Raw genomic sequence first — 10866 nt, 5'->3', positions numbered from 1 at the left:
AGAATAATGTACCAGTAGTGAATCTAATGATAGGTGGTAAATATATATATATATATCAGAGAATAGGCAAAGATAGAACTTAAACCTACTCTCATTAATGCTCCCACGGCTTAGAAATATTTTACTTAGAGCACATTTGACTGCTGTTTGTCCTTCATTCTCAAAGAGGACCATGACATCAGGGAGGTGATGCCATGACATGCAAGTGAATTGGATTTAAGTGAAGAAGGGCTGTACAAGATCCTCAGCCTCACTTTCTCCTTCAGAGCCATCTGGGTCCAGTGGCCAGATATAGATCAGGACAACTGGAGATGGCCCAGGATGCCATGGGGAACCTTGGCCTTTTCAAGCTAAGATATTTAACAGGTCTCAATTTGAGTGAGGCAACACTCATTCAGTGATTTAAGTTTAATAAGAAATGAGGCAAAAAAAAAACTCTTTAAAAAAAATAGCAGCTTTCCTCTCTGAGCTCAAGCCCAGCAACTGGCAACATGGCTAAACATACCAAGAAGGTAGGAATTGGTAAATATGGAACACGTTATGGTACATCCCTCAGAAAAATAGTGAAGAAAATTGAAATTAGCCAGCATGCCAAGTATACCTGCTCCTTCTGTGGCAAGGCCAAAATGAAGAGATGGGCTGTGGGTATCTGGCATTGTGGATCCTGCATGAAAACAGTAGCTGGTGGTGAATGGACCTGCAACATCACCTCTGCAATTATGGTCAAATCTGCCATCAGAAGACTAAAGGAATGGAAAGACCAGTAAAATCTTTTATCAAATATCTGTAGCCCATAGTCCAATAATAAATGGGTTAATTTATGGAATGAAAAAAAAAATGGTAGATCTGGGAGGGGAAGACCCTCAGGGCTTCTGGCAAAACAGAAATAATTGCTATTTACATTCATTCTGAGCCAATCCTATAAAGATCACCCATGTCTGCTGTATACCGAGCAGGTCTGAGGATCAGAAAGCTACCCAACAAATGCAAAGAGGCCATCACAGCATCCCGCATGTCAGAATGGAGCATCTGAGAAAAATCTTTTGGACCTAGATTCTAAGACAGAAGAGTGCCTGATTGCTAAGGCAGCTACTATTCTACCGGTCAGTCATTTCAGTCATACCTGACTCTTTATGATCCTGTTTGGGGTTTTCTTGGCAAAGATACTGGCATGATTTGCCACTTCCTTCTCTAGCTCATTTGATAGATGAGGAACTGAGGCAAACAAGGTTAAGTGACTTGTCCAGGGTCATACAGCTATTAAGTGTCTGAGGCCAGATTTGAACTCAGGGAGATGAATCTTTCTGATTCCAAGCCCAATGCTCTATCTACTGCACCACCTAGCTGCCCTTCCTAAGGCAAATGGTGCTGTTAAAAAAATGTTCCTTGTTAAATACATGTAATATGAATTCTCTTCTTTATCTGCTATGGTCAAATGTAGCTTTTTCAAAAATCTCCAATCTCATTAGAAATTCCCAAACCATAGCAGCACTGTGCTCTAAGACCAACAGCAGCTCCTTTATCAACAACCATTTTCCCATCTGGTCAATTTTAAAACACTTTTTGACAGTTCAATGCCATTTCTTTCAATTCTTGGGCAGCTTTTTCCATGCTAGGTCACAAATCTATGCAGTCCCATTGTAGAGAGCAAGTAGCCCTGATCTGGTTTTAGAATAGAATTATTCCAAGCAGGTGAAGTCTGAGAGAAAGAGTCCTGTGAGTTCAGAAGCACACTAAACTTGCTGCCAACATGGTATTACAACAGCTTCACCAGTTATTTATGAAATACCCTGCTGGTCATCTTGGCAGTGGAGCTTGTTATAAACCCACACAATGGGCTCTCTGCCCTTGCCTCTTCTCTTCTTTCTCTAGCAATAATTACCTATTCTCCCCTTCTTCCTTAGTCTGTCAGAGATGACTCTTCACCAAGGCTAATTCTTCTGCCTTCACCCTTGACCTTTGACCCCATTATCTCCTCCAGAAGTTTGTTCCAAACAATCATCTTCTCCCATGCATCTTTATCCTCTCCCTGTTCACTTCCACTGTATTTTTCTCATCTATCTACAAACATGCTCAGGTTGCCTCAATCCTGAAAAAAAAAAAAGGAATTAAAAAAGAAGTTCTTCAATCCTTCTATTTCACCTAGCTGTCATCCTATCTGTCTTTTACAACCGGGCCTGAAAAAGTCATCTGCATTTGATGCCTCTACTTCAACACCACTTTTCTCAGTGACTTGCAACCTTGGCTTTTGTCCTCACTATTGTACGAAAATTTCTTTCTTGAAAATCATCAATGACCTCCTACTTCATAAATCTGCAGGCCTATTTTCTGCCCTCATTTTTTAATCTTTCTGCAATAACTAACACATTTTCCCACAACCCTTCTTTATTCTCTCCTCCTTCGACTTCTGAGAGAACATGGTCTCTCAGTCCTCTTCCTGCTCATCTTTCTTCATGGCTCTTTGTTGTCTTCCTATCCACTAGTATAGTTATCCCACAAATTCTGTTCCTAACCTTTTTTCTCTGTTTTCTGGCCCAGAGGCTGCATTGTCCTGGTTGGTGACTGACTGTTTTAGCAAGTTTTAGCAAGAGGCCCAGGTATGCTTCACTTCATTCATAATTCAGCTCTCTAGATTTCTCCTCCTTCTGGACAGCTACCTCCTTACTTTGGAGAAAACCCTGTCCTGAAGTCCCACCCTTCCTGACTGGTGAATACTTGCACAGACCACTGAATCAGGAGGGGCCCAAGCCATACTTCACTCATGCCTCAGCTTTTCAGACATTCTCTTCTCAACAACTGTCTCCACTCTGCTTTCTACATCTCTTTGTGTTGCCTTCCCCCATTTGAATATAAGCTCCTTGACGGTAGCACCTATTTTGTTTACTTCTATTTGTATCCCTGGTGCTTAGCAAAGTGCTTTGCCCACAGTTAAGTGCTTAATAAATGTGTTATCTCTCTGTCTTTCAGCAATCTCATTCAGTCTTTTAGTTTTAACTACCACTTCCATGCAGATGAATGAATGAATGAATGAATGAATGAATGAATGAATGAATGAATGAAAAAGTATTTATTAAGTGTTTACTATGTGCCAAGCACTGAGCTAAATGTCAGGGATTCAAATACAGGGAATTCATTAACCAATTTAGCTCTGAAAAAAACATATGCAGTATGGAAGCAAGCACTTGTAATGGAAGATTAATACAAAAATATAAGAATGATGTCTGTAGCACAAAAACTCAAAGTGAAATGAGACTAAAAAGGTCAAAACAAACATAACTAAGAGCTGCTAGGTGGTGGAGTGGATAGAGCATCAGGCCTGGAGTCACAGAGACCTGAGTTCAAATCCAGACTCAGACACTTCCTAGCTGAGTGATTCTGGGCAAGTCCCTTAACTTCTATCTGCCTCAGTTTCTTCATCTGTAAAATGGGGATTAATAATAGCACCTACCTTCCAGAGTTGTTGTGAGGACCAAAAGAGATTAATCGTAAAGCACTTAGCACAATACCCGGCTATATAAATGTTAGCTATTATTATTAAGAGGGGACTGAAATCCAAGATAAGGAGGGGTATAGTAAGAGAGTACCTGACTGCTGTTGAAGAGTTCAAGTGACCAGAGAAACTGGAACTGTAGTCCAGGGTATTTAAAGAACTTGTGTATAGGATTGCTGAATCCCTGCCAGTGACCAGTGAAAGGTGGAGGAAAATGAAAGAGTTGCCACAAGAAGTGAGAAGGGCAAGGGCTGTCCTAATAATAATAATAATAATAATAATAATAATAATAATAATAATAATAACAACTTTTATATAACACCTACTATGAGTCAGGTGCTGTGCTAAGTGCTTTACAAATATTTCATTTGATCCTCACAACTACCTTGGGGGGAGGGTAGATGTTGCTATTATCCCCATCTTACAGAGGAGGAAACTAAGGCAGGCAGAGGTTAAGTGACTTCCCCCTAGGTTGCACAAGTTGTAAGTGTCTGAGGTTAGATTCGAATTCATCTTCATGACTCCAGACTCCACTCTATCCATTGTACCATCTAGCTGCCACGTAATCACAATCATTAAGTTCTCAACAGGTTATATCACCGGACCAAATCTAATAAAATGAAATTTAATAGGTATAAATGCAACATCTTACACTAGGTTTTTAAAAAAAATCAGTTTTATAAGTATCAAAAGGAAGAGCCATGGCTAAACAACAGTTTGTCTGAAAAAGACTTGGCTTTTTAGTGGATTACAAACTCATCACTCAACAGTATGATATTATAGCCAACGTAGTTAATGCAACCTTAGGCAACATTAAGAAAGGCAAAATAACCAAGATTAGAGAGGTGATCATTTCACCATCTCTTGCCTCGATCAGACCATAAATGGAATAGTATGTTCAATTTGGAGGTCCACAATTTAGATAGAGTTGGAAAGATGTTAGAAAAAGTTCAGATGAGTGTGATGATGAAGGGCTTCCATACCACACCATATGACAATTAAATGAAAGAATTGGGATGTTTAGCTTGGAGTAGAAGTCCCCAAACATTTTTTGATCATGTACTCTTATTAGTACATTTTTCTTGGTAGATAAGAGAGATGGGGCAGTTGGGGCATAATTTTTCCCAGTGGACCTGTGTAGCAACTGCTGTGGATGCACCATCAATCAATTAACAAGCATTTATTAAGCCTTACAAAAAACATTGGGGATAAAAATCCATGACCTAAAGAAGCTTGCGTTCTAATGTAGGAGACAATAGATATTCAAAACATAAACTATAACTACAGAACAGATGGAAGGTAATCTTAAGAGAAGATGACACAAGCAGCTAGGTGAACCAGGTTTGAGGCAGGTTGTAACTGCCCTGAGGAGTTGATACTGGACTCGGAAGGAGAAAAGTTAGGAGAGCTTGCACAGCAGTGGAAAGGGATACACTGGTATTGTGTTGGGCTGTAAGAGGTGAAGGATAGGTAGGGTTATGTTGGAAACAAGCCTCATGATTGAATATTGTGGGATATGATGTATCTGCCCACTCTCTGATTGATTGGCCAATCATTACCTCTTGAGATCATGCCATAGCCCCCAGTTTTGAGACCACAGGACTAGAGAAGAGAAGACTTCATAGGAGAGGTAACACAGAGACATGCCAGCAATCTTAAAATATTTGCAGGGCTGGTATTTGGAAGAGGCATCACAACTTGTTCTGCTCCAGGGGCAGAACTACATGCAAAGGTAAAAAGGTAGAGGAGGGCAGATTTAGTCTTGATGGGAAGAAAATCTTTCAGTTAGAACTATCTAAAGTGGAACGGGCTACCTTGGAAGGTAATGGAGTCCTCTTTCTTTGGGGTCTTCAAGTAAAGGGTGAAAGACCCCTTTTCAAGGAGTTTGGTAGAAAGTATTTGCATTTAAGAATAAGTTGGATCAGTTGGCCTTCAAAGTTCCTTCCAAATATGGGATTTTGTGATTCTATAACAGGGAATAGAATTCGGGTCTAGAAGAAATGTATTCAAAGCCTGGTTCTGCTACTTAAGAGTATTATTGTTAGTATTACTTTATTTTTTATTTATTTTATTTTATTATTTTTTATTGCTATTATTAATAGCGTTACTTATTAGTGCTTGATCACTTCGACTCTTGAGTTTCCATTCCCTCATCTGTAAGATGAGTAGATTGGTCTGGGTTACCTTTAAAGTCTCTTCTAACTCTAAAATCTTATGACTAAGTGGTTTGTTCAAAGACATGCAGCTTACTAATGACAGATACTTTACCAAGAAAACCCCAGATTGGGTCATGAAGAGTTAGATACGACTGAAAACAACTGAACAACAAACAACGACAGGACCAGACCCAGGCATTTTGACTGCCAGTCCAAGGCCCTTTTCACTACATATATTGCCTCTGAGATCATTCGTTAATTTTTTATTGTTATTTAACTATAAGGAGAATTCTGTTATGATTTCACTTCACTATATCTCTCCTTCCCCCCTGCCAGGGTAGGAGTAGAAAACTTATCATTCCAATTCTTAACACTTTCATTTTAACATGTAGCCAGCCAACCAGCCATCATTCTTCTATTTAATGCCAAGTAATTATTTAAATGAAAAATGAGACATACATTTTTGGTCATGATCAACGTAAGCATTTGTTTTGTTTGACTATGGATTTTTGTTAGAAGGATGTGGTTTCCTTTTTTTTCCGATGGCAGGGTGAATTGGAAGGGAGAAAAAATATAAATATTTGTTCATTTAAAAAGTGAAAGCTAAAAAAAAACCCCAAAGCATATTTATTTAAGTCATTGGTTAAAAGAAAACAAAACCATGAAAAAGAAAACAAGAAACTGATCCCTTGTATGTGAATTTTAGTTCAACAAATGACTGATAGAGTCTTTCTTGGGATTAGAGGCATACTTGCTAGGAAACTGAATGGTTACAAGTGTAGATTCAGTCATCTGGGGAAACAATGTTGGACATTTACTGAAGCATGGCAAGAATTAATGTTTAGCATTTCAGGTAAATGCTAAGGAGAATGTGCTCAACAAGAAAAGAGATTACATTAATTCAGTGTAGCTTCAGAAGTCAAAGTATCAATGAATGGATTTCTAGTCAATCTAATAATAGTATTAATAAAGTACTTTGAGGTTTGCAAAGCATTTTACACTTAATATGTATTATTTTTGTATTATTTTCATGCATAGATAATATTTTTCTACTAGACTATAAACTCCTTGTGGGCAAGGACCATGTCTTATCAACTTTGTGGCTCTCCCAGTACTTAGAACAGTGTTCTTGCTAGCGTCAGAAAAGAATCATAGAATACCAGAAATGTCAAGTGTTCAAAGTTCTTGTCTAGGAATTTACTCCACTGTGTATTTTGAATTAAACTGAAGATAATTAAATGATTTATCTTTAGATATTAAATGTAAGTAGGGTTATCTCTCCAATAGATTGAATTGAAATTAAAGATTGGAAAAACTACGTGTGACATTTGCCATCATTTTATAGGCTTGGGGTTTCAAGGCCATCTCCTAGGAGGTGTCCATATTTTCTTCAAGGCAAATACTTGTAATTAAGATACTTGGCCACTAGGTATATAGTAATAATTTGGATGTAGCCTTGTGATCCAAAACTCTAGTCACCTTAAGTGTTATTAACCAATATGGTATATTGAATGCAATGCGATAGTACTGTGCTGTAAGAAATGATAAGTAGGCAGTTTACAAAAAAAAAAAACCAACTGGAAAGTTTACACGAACTGATGCAAAGTGAAATGAGCAGAACTAGGAGAACATTGTACATAGCAACAGCAACACTGTGTGATGATTGATTATGAATGACTTAGCTCTTCTCAGCACTACCGTGATCTAAGACAATTCTGAAGGACTCATGATGGAAAATGCTATTCACATCCAGAGAAAGAAATAATGGAGTCTGAATGCGGATCAAAGCATACTATTTCACTTTCTTTTTTTTGGTCTGTTTATTCTTTCACAACATGACTAATATGGACATGGTTTACATGATTGCACATATATAATCTATTGCAAATTGCTTACCATTTTAAGAAAAAATTTTTTAAATGAATGTTAAAAATTGTCTTTACATGTAATTGGAAAAAATAAAATACTACTTTTTTAAAAGTGTGATTAATCGAGACAGTATTTAATATTATTTTCTAATTGTGTATGGTTTATGATGTCCCCTTCCAGTAGCTTTCACCTTTATCCCATTAAATCTTCATGACCTGGCTTCCATCTACCTTTCCAATCTTGTTATACATTACTCCCCATAACATACTCTATGGTTCAACCAAATTGGACTTCTTACTTTTCCTGATTAGCAACCCTCTGTCTCCCACCTCCATGTCTTTGCTCTAACTATATTCCTGAAATGCATTCCCTTCTTATCTCTACCTCTTAGAATTTTTGTTTTCTTCCAAAACTTGGCTCAAGCACCACTGTCTAAGTGAAGTTTTTCCTGATTGCACTTCCCAGATACTAGCTGCTTCCCCCTCCAAAACAATTACCTTGTATTTATTTTATACATGTTGTATGCCTATATGTAAGTATATAGACATTATTTACACTATTTCCCCTTATTCAATTAAGCCCCATTAGGGAAGAGACATTTCATTTTTGTCTTTGTATCCTGAGTGCCTAGAAGAACTAGCATTTAGTAGGCACTTAATAAATGCTTGCTGATTGATTGATTAATTATTTCCCATATGGCCCTGGGATACAACTGAGCTTTGAATTTAAATTTGTGACTTGGATTGCAATGGGGAATCAGCCTAACATCCCCAGTCTTGCAAATGCTACTGGGACAGGGCAGAGCTGAGTTGGACAACTACAGTGTTTTTGCTGTGACCCTCTTAGCTCCTTACATCTTCTTGGTGCCAGTGGCAATGAAGTCAGGATATACATGCCTATACAAAGTGAAACTGCATAGCTCACTTGAATTTCCATTCACAGAGGTAATCTTGATTGCAAACATCAGTCACTGCATTCCATCTTCTGGGAAAAAAAGTATAACCCCAAGGCAGGGAGGGAATAAGCATTTATATCATGCCTACTATGTGGCAGGCACTGTACTAGGCACTTTTTTTTTTACAAATATCTTATTTGATCCTATAATAACACTGGAAGGTAGGCACTATTATCCCCATTTTACATTTGAGTAAACTGAGGCAAACAGAGGTTAAGTGAGTTGCCCAAGTCACACAGCTAATAAAATCTTGAGGCTGCATTTGAACCCAGGTCTTCCTAATTCCAAGTCCAGTGCTCTATCCACTGTGCTATCAGATTTCTCAAGTGTAAAACAGTAGTTTCACATTATTATATGTTATATTATCATTGTATGTCCAATTATATGTTACTGATTGCAGGAGTCTTGTCACTGTTTGCTTGTGAGAGCCTTTTATGTTAAGCATTTCTTCTGTGGGTAGAAAATAAAGAATTGTCCTGATTTCCATTGTTCATTATGTACTTTCCCTTTTGGGGAGACCCTAGACATCAGCTAAGACTCATTAAGCGGTTTTTTTTTTTTGCATAACAAAGCAAAAAAAGACTTGACTTCTCTTTTAGGTACTTTTAGATACATAGGTATCCCAAGGACTGAAACTGTTTTGGACCACATGAAAGGGTCCAGAGCAGAGAGTCACCTTGGTAGAAAGGGAAAGGATGCAATAACCCTAACCAGCAGACCAAGCAGTGGTTATAATTGTTAAACTAAGATCCTATGACTCTTTACATCAGTGAGATTAGTTCTGTTTATGGTAACAACAAAGCAGTACAGGAATTCAGAGGAGCACAGATCACTTTTAGTTAAGGGGAGATGGAGGAGATAATGGTCAGGAGATATGGTTCAATATGCAGAGATGAATGGAAAAAGTGAGGAGAATATGAAAAAAAGGCAGGGGGTGGGAATGAGCAAAAGCATATAAATAATAAAGGGTGATGAATATTTATAGAATAAGAAGCAAATCAGTTTTGTTAGAGCATAAGGGAGAGGAATAGCTACAGATCAAAATGGAAAAATAGATGGGAATAGAAATCTTAATTCATTGTGACTGTTATAATCTAATAACGTAAGGATTTTTATAGTCCTCCATTAAAGTTCTACTCTGATACCTCATCATAGGGTAGAGATGAGTCTAGATTTTTGAAGGCTAGGCCAGTTGAACACAATCTTTGTCAGATTCTTCCTAGATAGAAAGAGTGAGTACAAGGCCCAGTGACAAACCAATGTCTTTTAACTAAGAATAAGCCTAGCTAAGTTCAAAGAGCCTCATTATAGAGGATGATGATTTCTTAGGAGGGAAGAGGGGATTTAGCCACACTTAGAGACTTTCTAATAAGTTGAAGGATACTTTTGGTCCGTAACTGTGAAAGGTATAACCACACAAATGAAGTCACAGGTTATTGAAATTTTAAGGTATTTCTATTGTGCCAATTACTAGGATACCATGTGACCTTCATATGCAGGTCTCTGAAAGTAACATACAGGTGCATAAAATACTTTGGGTCAGCATTTACTCAAATCTGCAGCTTATGAACCCCCACTGAGATTTCTTTTTTTTATTAGATCAAATTAGAAGACATTTTAATCCAAAGCAAAGGCATTTAATTAAAAAACAATTAACAGTAATTAACAAGGAAATTCCCCTCATATCCATCTTCATAGATTCCTAACTTCTACAGGGAGAAGAAACATATATAGGAAACACATGTAGGATAGGGAACATATATAGCCTGAACAACTCACGTTTATGATTCTGTCTCAGATGGAACACTTCTCTACTTCTGAATCTACTATCTATTGCTTTGTTACAGAACTGCTGGTATCATTGGCTAGCCTGGTGATGATATCTATTGGGCTGTCTTCTCCATTGTGCTGCCACCTGAAAGTTCTTCACTGAATTATAGCTATATGAGCTCTGTCCTAGGGTTAAGTGGTCAGAATTCCTTTGAGAAATAGCCAAGGGCTAGTTCAGCTCTTTTCTGAGTCAGACTCATAATTGCACCCAGCCAGCCACTGAAAGCCATTAGGTCAAGTCTATCTTTTTGAATAGCTTTGCTTTTGCCTCAGCAACCATCTCTTCCAGTCTGCTTGCTGTTTGGATGAGAAAATTCCTTTCAGCCACCATCATGCTTCCAGTAACTAGAACTGTCCATACAGATTGCCCTTTTAACATTACTTTAGTAAGATTAGAAAGGTATGGCAGAGCTGGCAACCTTTGTCCTACATTCCTGTAACTACACCCAAATCATAACTTTCTCTACAGGTGCTTTGGCAGGGAAACAGTTTTGTTTTGTTTTGTTTTTCTTAACACAGACTGTTTCTGAAATAGACGTGATAATATAAAATGGCTCTCAAAAAAT

The 10866-nt window shown here is 37.8% G+C and overlaps 1 pseudogene; it reads left to right on the top strand.

Annotated features, from left to right (window-relative positions):
* The first annotated feature begins 491 nt into the window (after window positions 1-491).
* LOC110192098 (large ribosomal subunit protein eL43 pseudogene) lies at window positions 492-767 on the top strand (annotated as a pseudogene).
* The last annotated feature ends 10099 nt before the right edge of the window (window positions 768-10866 follow it).

Source organism: Phascolarctos cinereus, unplaced genomic scaffold, assembly GCF_003287225.1.
Source record: "Phascolarctos cinereus isolate Bilbo 61053 unplaced genomic scaffold, phaCin_HiC Scaffold_3;HRSCAF=262, whole genome shotgun sequence".
NCBI classification, from domain to species: Eukaryota; Metazoa; Chordata; class Mammalia; order Diprotodontia; family Phascolarctidae; genus Phascolarctos; species Phascolarctos cinereus.
This window is presented reverse-complemented; position numbering and strand designations above follow the sequence as displayed.